This window comes from Hypanus sabinus, chromosome 13 (assembly GCF_030144855.1).
Source record: "Hypanus sabinus isolate sHypSab1 chromosome 13, sHypSab1.hap1, whole genome shotgun sequence".
In the NCBI taxonomy this organism is placed as follows: Eukaryota; Metazoa; Chordata; class Chondrichthyes; order Myliobatiformes; family Dasyatidae; genus Hypanus; species Hypanus sabinus.
In genome coordinates, this window is record NC_082718.1 from 66,249,880 (window position 1) to 66,272,451 (window position 22,572).

The 22,572-nt window shown below is 47.6% G+C and overlaps 1 protein-coding gene across 1 annotated transcript in view; it reads left to right on the forward strand.

The window, feature by feature from the left end:
* Positions 1-22,572, forward strand: part of LOC132403373 (dynein axonemal heavy chain 3-like) — a 990,878-nt gene that overhangs the window by 150,463 nt on the left and 817,843 nt on the right. The gene's annotated exons all lie outside the window — the stretch shown is intronic.

A 22,572-nucleotide genomic window follows, 5' to 3' on the forward strand; every position in this document is an offset into this window, starting at 1 on the left:
TGAATAAAATTAAATCCTTCAAACCGAAAGAAGTTTAATAGAAGCAGCAGAGGTGAAATGTGTTTGACTGGGTTTAGGCTGCTGTGGAAGTGTTTGCATTTAATCTCACAGTGCCGATTTCCTAGTGATGGGATAAGGAGGAAAATGCTGACTCATTTTACTTCTTGAATACATGGGGTAAGTCAGTGAGGTTCAAAGTCCAACAGGATTTTCAAACTGAAAGTCAGTATTGTCTTCAAGGGCTTAAGGATGCAGTTAGAAGTCTTGAGGAAAATGTTGAAATGTGGACCCTGTCCAATCATGGCAGTGGCATGTCAAAGCAAAGTCAAGGCAATGAGAGTACCTCTGCAAAGTAACACACTCAACAAGGAATTAACTCGTTCAATTCTAATTATACTTTAGAAATGATTGGGTTAATTGACTTATTCATGTAAGTGATACAATGAATGGTGCGTGTATGATCTGTAATGGCATTATCAAATTGCCACAAACAATAAGTACGAGGAGCATTGACCTCACACCCAGACAGCCATCTGTGTAAATTCAGCAATTCACCAAATCTGTATTAGCATCAAGAAAATATCTATTTTTTATTTTATCTATTGTGCTCTGAGACAGACCCTTCCGGCCCAGTGAGCTGTGTGACCAATTAACCTACTAACCCGCGTGTAGTTTGGAATGTGGGTGGAAACCAGGGCACCCAGAGGAAATGCATGAGGTTGTGAGAAGAACGTAACAAACTACTTACAGAGAGTTGTGGAATTGAAGCCTGGTCACTGCTACACTAACTGCCACTGCTAAATATTACTAATACATTAGTAATATTTTCACCCCTAAATTGTACAATATGAATAGTAATATTTAACATTGCCTTAACTGCTGAAAATAGTTTACCACATTCTCAGTGAACAGTGTGTATGGTGGGGATGACATATTAACCCCAAACTCAATCTGCTCCAGTACGGAGATCAAAGATCTCTGAGCAGAGACTGAGAAGCTTTGTCCCTCTATCTGGGCCGGTAGTTGTGTTTAATAAGACACCATGATGAAGAGCAGACCGCATCCCTGTGTCTGGATCGGTGTTTATATTTAATCAGACAACATCACGAAGAGCAGACCCCAACCCTGTGTCTGGGTCAGTGTTTATCTTTAATCAGACACCATCACGGAGAGCAGCCCCTGTCCCTGTGTCTGGGTCGGTGTTTATCTTTAATCAGACACCATGACAGAGCAGACCCTGTCCCTGTGTCTGGGTCGGTGTTTATCTTTAATCAGACACCATCACAAAGAGCAGACCCCGTCCCTGTGTCTGGGTCAGTGTTTATCTTTAATCAGACACCATGACGAAGAGCAGACCCTGTGTCTGTGTCTGGGCTGTTGTTTATGTCTAATCAGAAACCATGAATGAGCAGAACCTGTCCCTGTGTCTGGGTCAGTGTTTATGTTTAATCAGACACCATGACAGAGCAGACCCTGTCCCTGTGTCTGGGCTGCTGTTTCTCTTTAATCAGACAGCATGACAGAGCAGACCCTGTCCCTGTGTCTGGGTCGGTGTTTATCTTTAATCAGACACCATGACGAAGAGCAGACCCCATCCCTGTGTCTGGGTCAGTGTTTATCTTTAATCAGACACCAGGACGAAGAGCAGACCCTGACCCTGTGTCTGGGTCAGTGTTTATCTTTAATCAGACACCATGACGAAGAGCAGACCCTGTCCCTGTGTCTGGGTCGGTGTTTATCTTTAAACAGACACCATGATGAAGAGCAGACACTGTCCCTGTGTCTGGGCTGCTGTTTCTCTTTAATCAGACAGCATGACAGAGCAGACCCTGTCCCTGTGTCTGGGTCGGTGTTTATCTTTAATCAGACACCATGACAAAGCGCAGACCCCATCCCTGTGTCTGGGTCAGAGTTTATCTTTAATCAGACACCATCACGAAGAGTAGACCCCGTCCCTTTGTCTGGGTCAGTGTTTATCTTTAATCAGACACCATGATGAAGAGCAGACCCTGTCCCTGTGTCTGGGTCAGTGTTTACCTTTAATCAGACACCATGACAGAGCAGACCCTGTCCCTGTGTCTGGGCTGTTGTTTCTCTTTAATCGGACACCATCACAAAGAGCAGACCCCGTCCCTGTGTCTGGGTCAGTGTTTATCTTTAATCAGACACCATGACAGAGCAGACCCTGTCCCTGTGTCTGGGTCAGTGATTATGTTTAATCAGACACCATGACAGAACAGACCCTGTCCCTGTGTCTGGGCTGTTGTTTCTCTTTAATCAGACACCATGACGAAGAGCAGACCCTGTCCCTGTGTCTGGGTCGGTGTTTATCTTTAAACAGACACCATGATGAAGAGCAGACCCTGTCCCTGTGTCTGGGCTGCTGTTTCTCTTTAATCAGACACCATGGCAGAGCAGGCCCTGTCCCTGTGTCTGGGTCAGTGTTTATCTTTAATCAGACACCATGACGAAGAGCAGACCCTGTCCCTGTGTCTGGGACGGTGTTTATCTTTAATCAGACACCATCACAAAGAGCAGACCCTGTCCCTGTGTCTGGGTCTGTGTTTATCTTTATTCAGACACCATGACAGAGCAGACCCTGTCCCTGTGTCTGGGTCGGTGTTTATCTTTAATCAGACACCATGAATGAACAGAACCTGTCCCTGTGTCTGGGTCAGTGTTTATGTTTAATAAGACACCATGACAGAGCAGACCCTGTCCCTGTGTCTGGGTCAGTGTTTATCTTACAGAGCAGACCCTGTCCCTGGGTCTGGTCAGTGTTTATCTTTAATCAGACACCATGATGAAGAGCAGACCCTGTCCCTGTGTCTGGGTCAGTGTTTATCTTTAATCAGACACCATCACAAAGAGCATACCCTGTCCCTGTGTCTGGGCTGTTGTTTATCATTAATCAGACACCATTACAGAGCAGACCATGTCCCTGTGACTGGGTCGGTGTTTATCTTTAATCAGACAACATCACAAAGAGCATACCCTGTCCCTGTGTCTGGGCTGTTGTTTATCGTTAATCAGACACCATGACAAAGCGCAGACCCCGTCCCTGTGTCTGGGTCGGTGTTTATCTTTAATCAGACACCATGACAGAGCAGACCCCATCCCTGTGTCCGGGTCAGTGTTTATCTTTAATCAGACACCATCACGAAGAGCAGACCCTGTCCCTGTGTCTCGGTCAGTGTTTATCTTTAATCAGACTCCGTGACAGAGCAGACCCTGTCCCTGTGTCTGGGTCAGTGTTGATCTTTAATCAGACACCATCACAAAGAGCAGACCCTGTCGCTGTGTCTGGGTCAGTGTTTATCTTTAATCAGACACCATGATGAAGAGCAGACCCCGTCCCTGAGTCTGGGTCAGTGTTTATCTTTAATCGGACACCATCACAAAGAGCAGATCCTGTCCCTGTGTCTGGGTCAGTGTTTATCTTTAATCAGACACCATGATGAAGAGCAGACCCTGTCCCTGTGTCTGGGTCAGTGTTTATCTTTAATCAGACACCATGACAGAGCAGACCCTGTCCCTGTGTCTGGGCTGTTGTTTATCTTTAATCAGACACCATGGCAGAGCAGACCCTGTCCCTGTGTCTGGGTCAGTGTTTACCTTTAATCAGACACCATGACAGAGCAGACCCCGTCCCTGTGTCTGGGTCTGTGTTTATCTTTAATCAGACACCAAGACAAAGCGCAGACCCTGTCCCTGTGTCTGGGTCGGTGTTTATCTTTAATCAGACACCATGACAGAGCAGACCCTGTCCCTGTGTCTGGGCTGTTGTTTCTCTTTAATCAGACACCATGACAGAGCAGACCCTGTCCCTGTGTCTGGGTCGGTGTTTATCTTTAATCAGACACCATGACGAAGAGCAGACCCCATCCCTGTGTCTGGGTCAGTGTTTATCTTTAATCAGACACCATCACGAAGAGCAGACCCTGTCCCTGTGTCTCGGTCAGTGTTTATCTTTAATCTGACTCCGTGACAGAGCAGACCCTGTCCCTGTGTCTGGGTCGGTGTTTATCTTTAATCAGACACCATGATGAAGAGCAGACCCCGTCCCTGAGTCTGGGTCAGTGTTTATCTTTAATCGGACACCATCACAAAGAGCAGATCCTGTCCCTGTGTCTGGGTCAGTGTTTATCTTTAATCAGACACCATGATGAAGAGCAGACCCTGTCCCTGTGTCTGGGCTGTTGTTTATCTTTAATCAGACACCATGGCAGAGCAGACCCCATCCCTGTGTCTGGGTCAGTGTTTATCTTTATTCAGACACCATGACAGAGCAGACCCTGTCCCTGTGTCTGGGTCGGTGTTTATCTTTAATTAGACACCATCACAAAGAGCAGACCCCGTCCCTGTGTCTGGGTCAGTGTTTATCTTTAATCAGACACCATGACAAGGAGCAGACCCTGTGTCTGTGTCTGGGCTGTTGTTTATGTCTAATCAGACACCATGAATGAGCAGAACTTGTCCCTATGTCTGGGTCAGTGTTTATGTTTAATCAGACACCATGACAGAGCAGACCCTGTCCCTGTGTCTGGGTTGGTGTTTATCTTTATTCAGACACCATCACAAAGAGCAGATCCTGTCCCTGTGTCTGGGTCAGTGTTTAACTTTAATCAGACACCATCACAAAGAGCAGATCCTGTCCCTGTGTCTGGGTCAGTGTTTATCTTTAATCAGACACCATGACAGAGCAGACCCTGTCCCTGTGTCTGGGCTGTTGTTTATCTTTAATCAGACACCATGACAGAGCAGACCCTGTCCCTGTGTCTGGGTCAATGTTTATCTTTAATCAGACACCATGACAGAGCAGACCCTGTCCCTGTGTCTGGGTCAATGTTTATCTTTAATCAGACACCATGACAGAGCAGACCCAGTCCCTGTGTCTGGGTCAATGTTTATCTTTAATCAGACACCATGACAGAGCAGACCCTGTCCCTGTGTCTGGTCTGTTGTTTATCTTCAATCAGATACCATGACAAAGCGCAGACCCTGTCCCTGTGTCTGGGTCGGTGTTCATCTTTAATCGGACACCATGGCAGAGCAGACCCTGTCCCTGTGTCTGCGTCAGTGTTTATGTTTAATCAGACACCATGACAGAGCAGACCCTGTCGCTGTGTCTGGGTCAGTGTTTATCTTTAATCAGACACCATGACAGAGAAGACCCTGTCCCTGTGTCTGGGTCAGTTTTTATCTTTAATCAGACACCATCACGAAGAGTAGACCCTGTCCCTGTGTCTGGGTCAGTGTTTATCTTTAATCAGACACCATCACAAAGAGCACACCCTGTCCCTGTATCTGGGCTGTTGTTTATCTTTAATCAGACACCATCACGAAGAGCAGACCCTGTGTCTGTGTCTGGGTCAGTGTTTATCTTTAATCAGACACCATCACGAAGAGCAGACCCTGTGTCTGTGTCTGGGCTGTTGTTTATCTTTAATCAGACACCATGAATGAACAGAACCTGTCCCTGTGTCTGGGTCAGTGTTTATGTTTAATAAGACACCATGACAGAGCAGACCCTGTCCCTGTGTCTGGGTCAGTGTTTATCTTACAGAGCAGACCCTGTCCCTGGGTCTGGTCAGTGTTTATCTTTAATCAGACACCATGATGAAGAGCAGACCCCGTCCCTGTGTCTGGGTCGGTGTTTATCTTTAATCAGACACCATCACAAAGAGCATACCCTGTCCCTGTGTCTGGGCTGTTGTTTATCTTTAATCAGACACCATCACGAAGAGCAGACCCTGTCCCTGTGTCTGGGTCGGTGTTTATCTTTAATCAGACACCATGACGAAGAGCAGACCCTGTCCCTGTGTCTGGGTCGGTGTTTATCTTTAATCAGACACCATCACAAAGAGCAGATCCTGTCCCTGTGTCTGGGTCAGTGTTTATCTTTAATCAGACACCATGATGAAGAGCAGACCCGGTCCCTGTGTCTGGGTCAGTGTTTAGCTTTAATCAGACACCATGACAGAGCAGACCCTGTCCCTGTGTCTGGGCTGTTGTTTATCTTTAATCAGACACCATGGCAGAGCAGACCCTGTCCCTGTGTCTGGGTCAGTGTTTATCTTTAATCAGACACCATGGCAGAGCAGACCCTGTCCCTGTGTCTGGGTCAGTGTTTATCTTTAATCAGACACCATGGCAGAGCAGACCCTGTCCCTGTGTCTGGGTCAGTGTTTACCTTTATTCAGACACCATGACAGAGCAGACCCCGTCCCTGTGTCTGGGTCTGTGTTTATCTTTAATCAGACACCATGACAAAGCGCAGACCCTGTCCCTGTGTCTGGGTCGGTGTTTATCTTTAATCAGACACCATGACAGAGCAGACCCTGTCCCTGTGTCTGGGCTGTTGTTTCTCTTTAATCAGACACCATGACAGAGCAGACCCTGTCCCTGTGTCTGGGTCGGTGTTTATCTTTAATCAGACACCATCACGAAGAGCAGACCCTGTCCCTGTGTCTCGGTCAGTGTTTATCTTTAATCAGACTCCGTGACAGAGCAGACCCTGTCCCTGTGTCTGGGTCGGTGTTTATCTTTAATCAGACACCATGATGAAGAGCAGACCCCGTCCCTGAGTCTGGGTCAGTGTTTATCTTTAATCGGACACCATCACAAAGAGCAGATCCTGTCCCTGTGTCTGGGTCGGTGTTTATCTTTAATCAGACACCATGACGAAGAGCAGACCCCATCCCTGTGTCTGGGTCAGTGTTTATCTTTAATCAGACACCATGACGAAGAGCAGACCCTGTCCCTGTGTCTCGGTCAGTGTTTATCTTTAATCAGACTCCGTGACAGAGCAGACCCTGTCCCTGTGTCTGGGTCGGTGTTTATCTTTAATCAGACACCATCACAAAGAGCAGATCCTGTCCCTGTGTCTGGGTCAGTGTTTATCTTTAATCAGACACCATGATGAAGAGCAGACCCGGTCCCTGTGTCTGGGTCAGTGTTTAGCTTTAATCAGACACCATGACAGAGCAGACCCTGTCCCTGTGTCTGGGCTGTTGTTTATCTTTAATCAGACACCATGGCAGAGCAGACCCTGTCCCTGTGTCTGGGTCAGTGTTTATCTTTAATCAGACACCATGGCAGAGCAGACCCTGTCCCTGTGTCTGGGTCAGTGTTTATCTTTAATCAGACACCATGGCAGAGCAGACCCTGTCCCTGTGTCTGGGTCAGTGTTTACCTTTATTCAGACACCATGACAGAGCAGACCCCGTCCCTGTGTCTGGGTCTGTGTTTATCTTTAATCAGACACCATGACAAAGCGCAGACCCTGTCCCTGTGTCTGGGTCGGTGTTTATCTTTAATCAGACACCATGACAGAGCAGACCCTGTCCCTGTGTCTGGGCTGTTGTTTCTCTTTAATCAGACACCATGACAGAGCAGACCCTGTCCCTGTGTCTGGGTCGGTGTTTATCTTTAATCAGACACCATCACGAAGAGCAGACCCTGTCCCTGTGTCTCGGTCAGTGTTTATCTTTAATCAGACTCCGTGACAGAGCAGACCCTGTCCCTGTGTCTGGGTCGGTGTTTATCTTTAATCAGACACCATGATGAAGAGCAGACCCCGTCCCTGAGTCTGGGTCAGTGTTTATCTTTAATCGGACACCATCACAAAGAGCAGATCCTGTCCCTGTGTCTGGGTCAGTGTTTATCTTTAATCAGACACCATGATGAGGAGCAGACCCTGTCCCTGTGTCTGGGCTGTTGTTTATCTTTAATCAGACACCATGGCAGAGCAGACCCTGTCCCTGTGTCTGGGTCAGTGTTTACCTTTAATCAGACACCATGACAGAGCAAACCCTGTCCCTGTGTCTGGGCTGTTGTTTATCTTTAATCAGACACCATGGCAGAGCAGACCCTGTCCCTGTGTCTGGGTCAGTGTTTAGCTTTAATCAGACACCATGACAGAGCAGACCCTGTCCCTGTGTCTGGGCTGTTGTTTATCTTTAATCAGACACCATGGCAGAGCAGACCCTGTCCCTGTGTCTGGGTCAGTGTTTACCTTTAATCAGACACCATGACAGAGCAGACCCCGTCCCTGTGTCTGGGTCTGTGTTTATCTTTAATCAGACACCATGACAAAGCGCAGACCCTGTCCCTGTGTCTGGGTCGGTGTTTATCTTTAATCAGACACCATGACAGAGCAGACCCTGTCCCTGTGTCTGGGCTGTTGTTTCTCTTTAATCAGACACCATGACAGAGCAGACCCTGTCCCTGTGTCTGGGTCGGTGTTTATCTTTAATCAGACACCATCACGAAGAGCAGACCCTGTCCCTGTGTCTCGGTCAGTGTTTATCTTTAATCAGACTCCGTGACAGAGCAGACCCTGTCCCTGTGTCTGGGTCGGTGTTTATCTTTAATCAGACACCATGATGAAGAGCAGACCCCGTCCCTGAGTCTGGGTCAGTGTTTATCTTTAATCGGACACCATCACAAAGAGCAGATCCTGTCCCTGTGTCTGGGTCAGTGTTTATCTTTAATCAGACACCATGATGAAGAGCTGACCCTGTCCCTGTGTCTGGGCTGTTGTTTATCTTTAATCAGACACCATGGCAGAGCAGACCCTGTCCCTGTGTCTGGGTCAGTGTTTACCTTTAATCAGACACCATGACAGAGCAAACCCTGTCCCTGTGTCTGGGCTGTTGTTTCTCTTTAATCGGACACCATCACAAAGAGCAGACCCCGTCCCTGTGTCTGGGTCAGTGTTTATCTTTAATCGGACACCATCACAAAGAGCAGATCCTGTCCCTGTGTCTGGGTCGGTGTTTATCTTTAATCAGACACCATGACAGAGCAGACCCTGTCCCTGTGTCTGGGTCAGTGTTTATCTTTAATCAGACACCATGACAGAGCAGACCCTGTCCCTGTGTCTGGGTCAGTGATTATGTTTAATCAGACACCATGACAGAACAGACCCTGTCCCTGTGTCTGGGCTGTTGTTTATCTTTAATCAGACACCATGGCAGAGCAGGCGCTGTCCCTGTGTCTGGGTCAGTGTTTATCTTTAATCAGACACCATGACGAAGAGCAGACCCTGTCCCTGTGTCTGGGTCAGTGTTTATCTTTAATCAGACACCATGACGAAGAGCAGACCCTGTCCCTGTGTCTGGGACGGTGTTTATCTTTAATCAGACACCATGACGAAGAGCAGACCCCATCCCTGTGTCTGGGTCAGTGTTTATCTTTATTCAGACACCATGACAGAGCAGACCCTGTCCCTGTGTCTGGGTCGGTGTTTATCTTTAATTAGACACCATCACAAAGAGCAGACCCCGTCCCTGTGTCTGGGTCAGTGTTTATCTTTAATCAGACACCATGACGAGGAGCAGACCCTGTGTCTGTGTCTGGGCTGTTGTTTATGTCTAATCAGACACCATGAATGAGCAGAACTTGTCCCTATGTCTGGGTCAGTGTTTATGTTTAATCAGACACCATGACAGAGCAGACCCTGTCCCTGTGTCTGGGTTGGTGTTTATCTTTATTCAGACACCATCACAAAGAGCAGATCCTGTCCCTGTGTCTGGGTCAGTGTTTAACTTTAATCAGACACCATCACAAAGAGCAGATCCTGTCCCTGTGTCTGGGTCAGTGTTTATCTTTAATCAGACACCATGACAGAGCAGACCCTGTCCCTGTGTCTGGGCTGTTGTTTATCTTTAATCAGACACCATGACAGAGCAGACCCTGTCCCTGTGTCTGGGTCAATGTTTATCTTTAATCAGACACCATGACCGAGCAGACCCTGTCCCTGTGTCTGGGTCAATGTTTATCTTTAATCAGACACCATGACAGAGCAGACCCTGTCCCTGTCTCTGGGTCAATGTTTATCTTTAATCAGACACCATGACAGAGCAGACCCTGTCCCTGTGTCTGGTCTGTTGTTTATCTTCAATCAGATACCATGACAAAGCGCAGACCCTGTCCCTTTGTCTGGGTCGGTGTTCATCTTTAATCGGACACCATGGCGTAGCAGACCCTGTCCCTGTGTCTGCGTCAGTGTTTATGTTTAATCAGACACCATGACAGAGCAGACCCTGTCGCTCTGTCTGGGCTGTTGTTTATCATTAATCAGACACCATGACAGAGAAGACCCTGTCCCTGTGTCTGGGTCGGTGTTTATCTTTAATCAGACACCATGACGAAGAGCAGACCCTGTCCCTGTGTCTGGGTCAGTGTTTATCTTTAATCAGACACCATCACGAAGAGCAGACCCTGTCCCTGTGTCTCGGTCAGTGTTTATCTTTAATCACACTCCGTGACAGAGCAGACCCTGTCCCTGTGTCTGGGTCGGTGTTTATCTTTAATCAGACACCATGATGAAGAGCAGACCCCGTCCCTGAGTCTGGGTCAGTGTTGATCTTTAATCGGACACCATCACAAAGAGCAGATCCTGTCCCTGTGTCTGGGTCAGTGTTTATCTTTAATCAGACACCATGATGAAGAGAAGACCCTGTCCCTGTGTCTGGGCTGTTGTTTATCTTTAATCAGACACCATGGCAGAGCAGACCCTGTCCCTGTGTCTGGGTCAGTGTTTACCTTTAATCAGACACCATGACAGAGCAAACCCTGTCCCTGTGTCTGGGTCAGTGTTTATCTTTAATCGGACACCATCACAAAGAGCAGATCCTGTCCCTGTGTCTGGGTCAGTGTTTATCTTTAATCAGACACCATGATGAAGAGCAGACGCTGTCCCTGTGTCTGGGCTGTTGTTTATCTTTAATCAGACACCATGGCAGAGCAGACCCTGACCCTGTGTCTGGGTCAGTGTTTACCTTTAATCAGACACCATGACAGAGCAAACCCTGTCCCTGTGTCTGGGCTGTTGTTTCTCTTTAATCAGACACCATCACAAAGAGCAGACCCCGTCCCTGTGTCTGGGTCAGTGTTTATCTTTAATCGGACACCATCACAAAGAGCAGATCCTGTCCCTGTGTCTGGGTCAGTGTTTATCTTTAATCGGACTCCATCACAAAGAGCAGATCCTGTCCCTGTGTCTGGGTCCGTGTTTATCTTTAATCAGACACCATGACAGAGCAGACCCTGTCCCTGTGTCTGGGTCAGTGTTTATCTTTAAACAGACACCATGACAGAGCAGACCCTGTCCCTGTGTCTGGGTCAGTGATTATGTTTAATCAGACACCATGACAGAACAGACCCTGTCCCTGTGTCTGGGCTGTTGTTTATCTTTAATCAGACACCATGGCAGAGCAGGCCCTGTCCCTGTGTCTGGGTCAGTGTTTATCTTTAATCAGACACCATGACGAAGAGCAGACCCTGTCCCTGTGTCTGGGTCGGTGTTTATCTTTAATCAGACACCATGACGAAGAGCAGACCCTGTCCCTGTGTCTGGGACGGTGTTTATCTTTAATCAGACACCATGACGAAGAGCAGACCCCATCCCTGTGTCTGGGTCAGTGTTTATCTTTATTCAGACACCATGACAGAGCAGACCCTGTCCCTGTGTCTGGGTCGGTGTTTATCTTTAATTAGACACCATCACAAAGAGCAGACCTCGTCCCTGTGTCTGGGTCAGTGTTTATCTTTAATCAGACACCATGACGAGGAGCAGACCCTGTGTCTGTGTCTGGGCTGTTGTTTATGTCTAATCAGACACCATGAATGAGCAGAACTTGTCCCTATGTCTGGGTCAGTGTTTATGTTTAATCAGACACCATGACAGAGCAGACCCTGTCCCTGTGTCTGGGTTGGTGTTTATCTTTATTCAGACATCATAACAAAGAGCAGATCCTTTCCCTGTGTCTGGGTCAGTGTTTAACTTTAATCAGACACCATCACAAAGAGCAGATCCTGTCCCTGTGTCTGGGTCAGTGTTTATCTTTAATCAGACACCATGACAGAGCAGACCCTGTCCCTGTGTCTGGGCTGTTGTTTATCTTTAATCAGACACCATGACAGAGCAGACCCTGTCCCTGTGTCTGGGTCAATGTTTATCTTTAATCAGACACCATGACCGAGCAGACCCTGTCCCTGTGTCTGGGTCAATGTTTATCTTTAATCAGACACCATGACAGAGCAGACCCTGTCCCTGTCTCTGGGTCAATGTTTATCTTAAATCAGACATCATGACAGAGCAGACCCTGTCCCTGTGTCTGGTCTGTTGTTTATCTTCAATCAGATACCATGACAAAGCGCAGACCCTGTCCCTTTGTCTGGGTCGGTGTTCATCTTTAATCGGACACCATGGCAGAGCAGACCCTGTCCCTGTGTCTGCGTCAGTGTTTATGTTTAATCAGACACCATGACAGAGCAGACCCTGTCGCTGTGTCTGGGCTGTTGTTTAGCTTTAATCAGTCACCATGACAGAGAAGACGCTGTCCACGTGTCTGGGTCAGTGTTTATCTTTAATCAGACACCATGACAGAGAAGACCCTGTCCCTGTGTCTGGGCTGTTGTTTATCTTTAATCAGACACTATTACAGAGCAGACCCTGTCCCTGTGTCTGGGTCAGTGTTTATCTTTAATCAGACACCATGACGAAGAGCAGACCCCATCCCTGTGTCTGGGTCAGTGTTTATCTTTATTCAGACACCATGACAGCGCAGACCCTGTCCCTGTGTCTGGGTCGGTGTTTATCTTTAATTAGACACCATCACAAAGAGCAGACCCCGTCCCTGTGTCTGGGTCAGTGTTTATCTTTAATCAGACACCATGACGAAGAGCAGACCCTGTGTCTGTGTCTGGGCTGTTGTCTATGTCTAATCAGACACCATGAATGAGCAGAACTTGTCCCTATGTCTGTGTCAGTGTTTATGTTTATTCAGACACCATCACAAAGAGCAGATCCTGTCCCTGTGTCTGGGTCAGTGTTTAACTTTAATCAGACACCATCACAAAGAGCAGATCCTGTCCCTGTGTCTGGGTCAGTGTTTATCTTTAATCAGACACCATGACAGAGCAGACCCTGTCCCTGTGTCTGGGCTGTTGTTTATCTTTAATCAGACACCATGACAGAGCAGACACTGTCCCTGTGTCTGGGTCAATGTTTATCTTTAATCAGACACCATGACAGAGCAGACCCTGTCCCTGTGTCTGGGTCAATGTTTATCTTTAATCAGACACCATGACAGAGCAGACCCTGTCCCTGTGTCTGGTCTGTTGTTTATCTTTAATCAGACACCATCACGAAGAGCAGACCCTGTCCCTGTGTCTGGGTCAGTGTTTATTTTTAATCAGACACCATGACGAAGAGCAGACCCTGTCCCTGTGTCTGGGACGGTGTTTATCTTTAATCAGACACCATGACGAAGAGCAGACCCCATCCCTGTGTCTGGGTCAGTGTTTATCTTTATTAAGACACCATGACAGCGCAGACCCTGTCCCTGTGTCTGGGTCGGTGTTTATCTTTAATTAGACACCATCACAAAGAGCAGACCCCGTCCCTGTGTCTGGGTCAGTGTTTATCTTTAATCAGACACCATGACGAAGAGCAGACCCTGTGTCTGTGTCTGGGCTGTTGTCTATGTCTAATCAGACACCATGAATGAGCAGAACTTGTCCCTATGTCTGTGTCAGTGTTTATGTTTATTCAGACACCATCACAAAGAGCAGATCCTGTCCCTGTGTCTGGGTCAGTGTTTAACTTTAATCAGACACCATCACAAAGAGCAGATCCTGTCCCTGTGTCTGGGTCAGTGTTTATCTTTAATCAGACACCATGACAGAGCAGACCCTGTCCCTGTGTCTGGGCTGTTGTTTATCTTTAATCAGACACCATGACAGAGCAGACACTGTCCCTGTGTCTGGGTCAATGTTTATCTTTAATCAGACACCATGACAGAGCAGACCCTGTCCCTGTGTCTGGGTCAATGTTTATCTTTAATCAGACTCCATGACAGAGCAGACCCTGTCCCTGTGTCTGGGTCAATGTTTATCTTTAATCAGACACCATGACAGAGCAGACCCTGTCCCTGTGTCTGGTCTGTTGTTTATCTTTAATCAGATACCATGACGAAGAGCAGATCCTGTCCCTGTGTCTGGGTCAGTGTTTATGTTTAATCAGACACCATGACAGAGCAGACCCTGTCCCTGTGTCTGCGTCAGTGTTTATCTTTAATCAGACACCATGACAGAGAAGACCCTGTCCCTGTGTCTGTGTCAGTTTTTATCTTTAATCAGTCACCATCACGAAGAGCAGACCCTGTCCCTGTGTCTGGGCTGTTGTTTATCTTTAATCAGACAGCTTGACAAAGAGTAGACCCTGTCCCTGTGTCTGGGTCAGTGTTTATCTTTAATCAGACACCATCACAAAGAGCAGACCCTGTCCCTGTGTCTGGGCTGTTGTTTATCTTTAATCAGACACCATGACAGAGCAGACCCTGTCCCTGTGTCTGGGTCAGTGTTGATCTTTAATCAGACACCATCACGAAGAGCAGACCCTGTGTCTGTGTCTGGGCTGTTGTTTATCTTTAATCAGACACCATGAATGAACAGAACCTGTCCATGTGTCTGGGTCAGTGTTTATGTTTAATAAGACACCATGACAGAGCAGACCCTGTCCCTGTGTCTGGGTCAGTGTTTATCTTACAGAGCAGACCCTGTCCCTGTGTCTGGATCAGTGTTTATCTTTAATCAGACACCATGATGAAGAGCAGACCCCGTCCCTGTGTCTGGGCTGTTGTTTATCATTAATCAGACACCATGACAGAGCAGACCCTGTCCCTGTGTCTGGGTCGGTGTTTATCTTTAATCAGACACCATGACAGAGCAGACCCCGTCCCAGTTTCTGGGTCAGTGTTTATCTTTAATCAGACACCAACACGAAGAGCAGACCCTGTCCCTGTGTCTGGGTCGGTGTTTATCTTTAATCAGACAACATCACAAAGAGCATACCCTGTCCCTGTGTCTGGGCTGTTGTTTATCTTCAATCAGACACCATGACAAAGCGCAGACCCTGTCCCTGTGTCTGGGTCGGTGTTTATCTTTAATCAGACACCAGGAATGAACAGAACCTGTCCATGTGTCTGGGTCAGTGTTTATGTTTAATAAGACACCATGACAGAGCAGACCCTGTCCCTGTGTCTGGGTCAGTGTTTATCTTACAGAGCAGACCCTGTCCCTGTGTCTGGATCAGTGTTTATCTTTAATCAGACACCATGATGAAGAGCAGACCCCGTCCCTGTGTCTGGGCTGTTGTTTATCATTAATCAGACACCATGACAGAGCAGACCCTGTCCCTGTGTCTGGGTCGGTGTTTATCTTTAATCAGACACCATGACAGAGCAGACCCCGTCCCAGTTTCTGGGTCAGTGTATATCTTTAATCAGACACCAACACGAAGAGCAGACCCTGTCCCTGTGTCTGGGTCGGTGTTTATCTTTAATCAGACAACATCACAAAGAGCATACCCTGTCCCTGTGTCTGGGCTGTTGTTTATCTTCAATCAGACACCATGACAAAGCGCAGACCCTGTCCCTGTGTCTGGGTCGGTGTTTATCTTTAATCAGACACCATGACAGAGCAGACCCTGTCCCTGTGTCTGGGTCAGTTTTTATCTTTAATCAGACACCATCACGAAGAGCAGACCCTGTCCCTGTGTCTGGGCTGTTGTTTATCTTTAATCAGACACCATCACGAAGAGCAGACCCTGTCCCTGTGTCTGGGTCTGTGTTTATCTTTAATCAGACACCTTGACAGAGCAGACCCTGTCCCTGTGTCTGGGTCAGTATTTATCTTTGATCAGACACCTTGACAGAGCAGACCCTGTCCCTGTGTCTGGGTCAGTATTTATCTTTGATCAGACACCATGACAGAGCAGACCCTGTCCCTGTGTCTGGGTCAGTTTTTATCTTTAATCAGACACCATCACGAAGAGCAGACCCTGTCCCTGTGTCTGGGCTGTTGTTTATCTTTAATCAGACACCATGACAAAGCGCAGACCCTGTCCCTGTGTCTGGGTCGGTGTTAATCTTTAATCAGACACCATCACGAAGAGCAGACCCTGTCCCTGTGTCTGGGTCTGTGTTTATCTTTAATCAGACACCTTGACAGAGCAGACCCTGTCCCTGTGTCTGGGTTGGTATTCATCTTTAATCGGACACCATGGCAGAGCAGACCCTGTCCCTGTGTCTGGGTCAGTATTTATCTTTGATCAGACACCTTGACAGAGCAGACCCTGTCCCTGTGTCTGGGTCGGTGTTTATCTTTAATCAGACACCAGGACGAAGAGCAGACCCTGTCCCTGTGTCTGGGTCAGTGTTTATCTTTAATCAGACACCATCACGAAGAGCAGACCCTGTCCCTGTGTCTGGGTCAGTGTTTATTTTTAATCAGACACCAGGACGAAGAGCAGATCCTGTCCCTGTGTCTGGGACGGTGTTTATCTTTATTCAGACACCATGACAGAGCAGACCCTGTCCCTGTGTCTGGGTCGGTGTTTATCTTTAATCAGACAACATGAAGAAGAGCAGACCCCGTCCCTGTGTCTGGGTCAGTGTTCATCTTTAATCAGACACCATGACAGAGCAGATCCTGTCCCTGTGTCTGGGTCAGTGTTTATCTTTAATCAGACACCATGACAGAGCAGACCCTGTCCCTGTGTCTGGGCTGTTGTTTATCTTTAATCAGACACCATGACAGAGCAGACCCTGTCCCTGTGTCTGGGTCAATGTTTATCTTTAATCAGACACCATGACCGAGCAGACCCTGTCCCTGTGTCTGGGTCAATGTTTATCTTTAATCAGACACCATGACAGAGCAGACCCTGTCCCTGTCTCTGGGTCAATGTTTATCTTAAATCAGACACCATGACAGAGCAGACCCTGTCCCTGTGTCTGGTCTGTTGTTTATCTTCAATCAGATACCATGACAAAGCGCAGACCCTGTCCCTTTGTCTGGGTCGGTGTTCATCTTTAATCGGACACCATGGCAGAGCAGACCCTGTCCCTGTGTCTGCGTCAGTGTTTATGTTTAATCAGACACCATGACAGAGCAGACCCTGTCGCTGTGTCTGGGCTGTTGTTTAGCTTTAATCAGTCACCATGACAGAGAAGACGCTGTCCACGTGTCTGGGTCAGTGTTTATCTTTAATCAGACACCATGACAGAGAAGACCCTGTCCCTGTGTCTGGGCTGTTGTTTATCTTTAATCAGACACCATTACAGAGCAGACCCTGTCCCTGTGTCTGGGTCAGTGTTTATCTTTAATCAGACACCATGACGAAGAGCAGACCCAATCCCTGTGTCTGGGTCAGTGTTTATCTTTATTCAGACACCATGACAGCGCAGACCCTGTCCCTGTGTCTGGGTCGGTGTTTATCTTTAATTAGACACCATCACAAAGAGCAGACCCCGTCCCTGTGTCTGGGTCAGTGTTTATCTTTAATCAGACACCATGACGAAGAGCAGACCCTGTGTCTGTGTCTGGGCTGTTGTCTATGTCTAATCAGACACCATGAATGAGCAGAACTTGTCCCTATGTCTGTGTCAGTGTTTATGTTTATTCAGACACCATCACAAAGAGCAGATCCTGTCCCTGTGTCTGGGTCAGTGTTTAACTTTAATCAGACACCATCACAAAGAGCAGATCCTGTCCCTGTGTCTGGGTCAGTGTTTATCTTTAATCAGACACCATGACAGAGCAGACCCTGTCCCTGTGTCTGGGCTGTTGTTTATCTTTAATCAGACACCATGACAGAGCAGACACTGTCCCTGTGTCTGGGTCAATGTTTATCTTTAATCAGACACCATGACAGAGCAGACCCTGTCCCTGTGTCTGGGTCAATGTTTATCTTTAATCAGACACCATGACAGAGCAGACCCTGTCCCTGTGTCTGGGTCAATGTTTATCTTTAATCAGACACCATGACAGAGCAGACCCTGTCCCTGTGTCTGGTCTGTTGTTTATCTTTAATCAGACACCATCACGAAGAGCAGACCCTGTCCCTGTGTCTGGGTCAGTGTTTATTTTTAATCAGACACCATGACGAAGAGCAGACCCTGTCCCTGTGTCTGGGACGGTGTTTATCTTTAATCAGACACCATGACGAAGAGCAGACCCCATCCCTGTGTCTGGGTCAGTGTTTATCTTTATTAAGACACCATGACAGCGCAGACCCTGTCCCTGTGTCTGGGTCGGTGTTTATCTTTAATTAGACACCATCACAAAGAGCAGACCCCGTCCCTGTGTCTGGGTCAGTGTTTATCTTTAATCAGACACCATGACGAAGAGCAGACCCTGTGTCTGTGTCTGGGCTGTTGTCTATGTCTAATCAGACACCATGAATGAGCAGAACTTGTCCCTATGTCTGTGTCAGTGTTTATGTTTATTCAGACACCATCACAAAGAGCAGATCCTGTCCCTGTGTCTGGGTCAGTGTTTAACTTTAATCAGACACCATCACAAAGAGCAGATCCTGTCCCTGTGTCTGGGTCAGTGTTTATGTTTAATCAGACACCATGACAGAGCAGACCCTGTCCCTGTGTCTGGGCTGTTGTTTATCTTTAATCAGACACCATGACAGAGCAGACACTGTCCCTGTGTCTGGGTCAATGTTTATCTTTAATCAGACACCATGACAGAGCAGACCCTGTCCCTGTGTCTGGGTCAATGTTTATCTTTAATCAGACTCCATGACAGAGCAGACCCTGTCCCTGTGTCTGGGTCAATGTTTATCTTTAATCAGACACCATGACAGAGCAGACCCTGTCCCTGTGTCTGGTCTGTTGTTTATCTTTAATCAGATACCATGACGAAGAGCAGATCCTGTCCCTGTGTCTGGGTCAGTGTTTATGTTTAATCAGACACCATGACAGAGCAGACCCTGTCCCTGTGTCTGCGTCAGTGTTTATCTTTAATCAGACACCATGACAGAGAAGACCCTGTCCCTGTGTCTGTGTCAGTTTTTATCTTTAATCAGTCACCATCACGAAGAGCAGACCCTGTCCCTGTGTCTGGGCTGTTGTTTATCTTTAATCAGACACCATGACAGAGCAGACCCTGTCCCTGTGTCTGGGTCAGTGTTGATCTTTAATCAGACACCATCACGAAGAGCAGACCCTGTGTCTGTGTCTGGGCTGTTGTTTATCTTTAATCAGACACCATGAATGAACAGAACCTGTCCATGTGTCTGGGTCAGTGTTTATGTTTAATAAGACACCATGACAGAGCAGACCCTGTCCCTGTGTCTGGGTCAGTGTTTATCTTACAGAGCAGACCCTGTCCCTGTGTCTGGATCAGTGTTTATCTTTAATCAGACACCATGATGAAGAGCAGACCCCGTCCCTGTGTCTGGGCTGTTGTTTATCATTAATCAGACACCATGACAGAGCAGACCCTGTCCCTGTGTCTGGGTCGGTGTTTATCTTTAATCAGACACCATGACAGAGCAGACCCCGTCCCAGTTTCTGGGTCAGTGTTTATCTTTAATCAGACACCAACACGAAGAGCAGACCCTGTCCCTGTGTCTGGGTCGGTGTTTATCTTTAATCAGACAACATCACAAAGAGCATACCCTGTCCCTGTGTCTGGGCTGTTGTTTATCTTCAATCAGACACCATGACAAAGCGCAGACCCTGTCCCTGTGTCTGGGTCGGTGTTTATCTTTAATCAGACACCATGAATGAACAGAACCTGTCCATGTGTCTGGGTCAGTGTTTATGTTTAATAAGACACCATGACAGAGCAGACCCTGTCCCTGTGTCTGGGTCAGTGTTTATCTTACAGAGCAGACCCTGTCCCTGTGTCTGGATCAGTGTTTATCTTTAATCAGACACCATGATGAAGAGCAGACCCCGTCCCTGTGTCTGGGCTGTTGTTTATCATTAATCAGACACCATGACAGAGCAGACCCTGTCCCTGTGTCTGGGTCGGTGTTTATCTTTAATCAGACACCATGACAGAGCAGACCCCGTCCCAGTTTCTGGGTCAGTGTTTATCTTTAATCAGACACCAACACGAAGAGCAGACCCTGTCCCTGTGTCTGGGTCGGTGTTTATCTTTAATCAGACAACATCACAAAGAGCATACCCTGTCCCTGTGTCTGGGCTGTTGTTTATCTTCAATCAGACACCATGACAAAGCGCAGACCCTGTCCCTGTGTCTGGGTCGGTGTTTATCTTTAATCAGACACCATGACAGAGCAGACCCTGTCCCTGTGTCTGGGTCAGTTTTTATCTTTAATCAGACACCATCACGAAGAGCAGACCCTGTCCCTGTGTCTGGGCTGTTGTTTATCTTTAATCAGACACCATCACGAAGAGCAGACCCTGTCCCTGTGTCTGGGTCTGTGTTTATCTTTAATCAGACACCTTGACAGAGCAGACCCTGTCCCTGTGTCTGGGTCAGTATTTATCTTTGATCAGACACCTTGACAGAGCAGGATCTGTCCCTGTGTCTGGGTCAGTATTTATCTTTGATCAGACACCATGACAGAGCAGACCCTGTCCCTGTGTCTGGGTCAGTTTTTATCTTTAATCAGACACCATCACGAAGAGCAGACCCTGTCCCTGTGTCTGGGCTGTTGTTTATCTTTAATCAGACACCATGACAAAGCGCAGACCCTGTCCCTGTGTCTGGGTCGGTGTTTATCTTTAATCAGACACCATCACGAAGAGCAGACCCTGTCCCTGTGTCTGGGTCTGTGTTTATCTTTAATCAGACACCTTGACAGAGCAGACCCTGTCCCTGTGTCTGGGTTGGTATTCATCTTTAATCGGACACCATGGCAGAGCAGACCCTGTCCCTGTGTCTGGGTCAGTATTTATCTTTGATCAGACACCTTGACAGAGCAGACCCTGTCCCTGTGTCTGGGTCGGTGTTTATCTTTAATCAGACACCAGGACGAAGAGCAGACCCTGTCCCTGTGTCTGGGTCAGTGTTTATCTTTAATCAGACACCATCACGAAGAGCAGACCCTGTCCCTGTGTCTGGGTCAGTGTTTATTTTTAATCAGACACCAGGACGAAGAGCAGATCCTGTCCCTGTGTCTGGGCTGTTGTTTATCTTTAATCAGACACCATGACAAAGCGCAGACCCTGTCCCTGTGTCTGGATCAGTGTTTATCTTTAATCAGACACCATGATGAAGAGCAGACCCCGTCCCTGTGTCTGGGCTGTTGTTTATCATTAATCAGACACCATGACAGAGCAGACCCTGTCCCTGTGTCTGGGTCGGTGTTTATCTTTAATCAGACACCATGACAGAGCAGACCCCGTCCCAGTTTCTGGGTCAGTGTTTATCTTTAATCAGACACCAACACGAAGAGCAGACCCTGTCCCTGTGTCTGGGTCGGTGTTTATCTTTAATCAGACAACATCACAAAGAGCATACCCTGTCCCTGTGTCTGGGCTGTTGTTTATCTTCAATCAGACACCATGACAAAGCGCAGACCCTGTCCCTGTGTCTGGGTCGGTGTTTATCTTTAATCAGACACCATGAATGAACAGAACCTGTCCATGTGTCTGGGTCAGTGTTTATGTTTAATAAGACACCATGACAGAGCAGACCCTGTCCCTGTGTCTGGGTCAGTGTTTATCTTACAGAGCAGACCCTGTCCCTGTGTCTGGATCAGTGTTTATCTTTAATCAGACACCATGATGAAGAGCAGACCCCGTCCCTGTGTCTGGGCTGTTGTTTATCATTAATCAGACACCATGACAGAGCAGACCCTGTCCCTGTGTCTGGGTCGGTGTTTATCTTTAATCAGACACCATGACAGAGCAGACCCCGTCCCAGTTTCTGGGTCAGTGTATATCTTTAATCAGACACCAACACGAAGAGCAGACCCTGTCCCTGTGTCTGGGTCGGTGTTTATCTTTAATCAGACAACATCACAAAGAGCATACCCTGTCCCTGTGTCTGGGCTGTTGTTTATCTTCAATCAGACACCATGACAAAGCGCAGACCCTGTCCCTGTGTCTGGGTCGGTGTTTATCTTTAATCAGACACCATGACAGAGCAGACCCTGTCCCTGTGTCTGGGTCAGTTTTTATCTTTAATCAGACACCATCACGAAGAGCAGACCCTGTCCCTGTGTCTGGGCTGTTGTTTATCTTTAATCAGACACCATCACGAAGAGCAGACCCTGTCCCTGTGTCTGGGTCTGTGTTTATCTTTAATCAGACACCTTGACAGAGCAGACCCTGTCCCTGTGTCTGGGTCAGTATTTATCTTTGATCAGACACCTTGACAGAGCAGACCCTGTCCCTGTGTCTGGGTCAGTATTTATCTTTGATCAGACACCATGACAGAGCAGACCCTGTCCCTGTGTCTGGGTCAGTTTTTATCTTTAATCAGACACCATCACGAAGAGCAGACCCTGTCCCTGTGTCTGGGCTGTTGTTTATCTTTAATCAGACACCATGACAAAGCGCAGACCCTGTCCCTGTGTCTGGGTCGGTGTTTATCTTTAATCAGACACCATCACGAAGAGCAGACCCTGTCCCTGTGTCTGGGTCTGTGTTTATCTTTAATCAGACACCTTGACAGAGCAGACCCTGTCCCTGTGTCTGGGTTGGTATTCATCTTTAATCGGACACCATGGCAGAGCAGACCCTGTCCCTGTGTCTGGGTCAGTATTTATCTTTGATCAGACACCTTGAC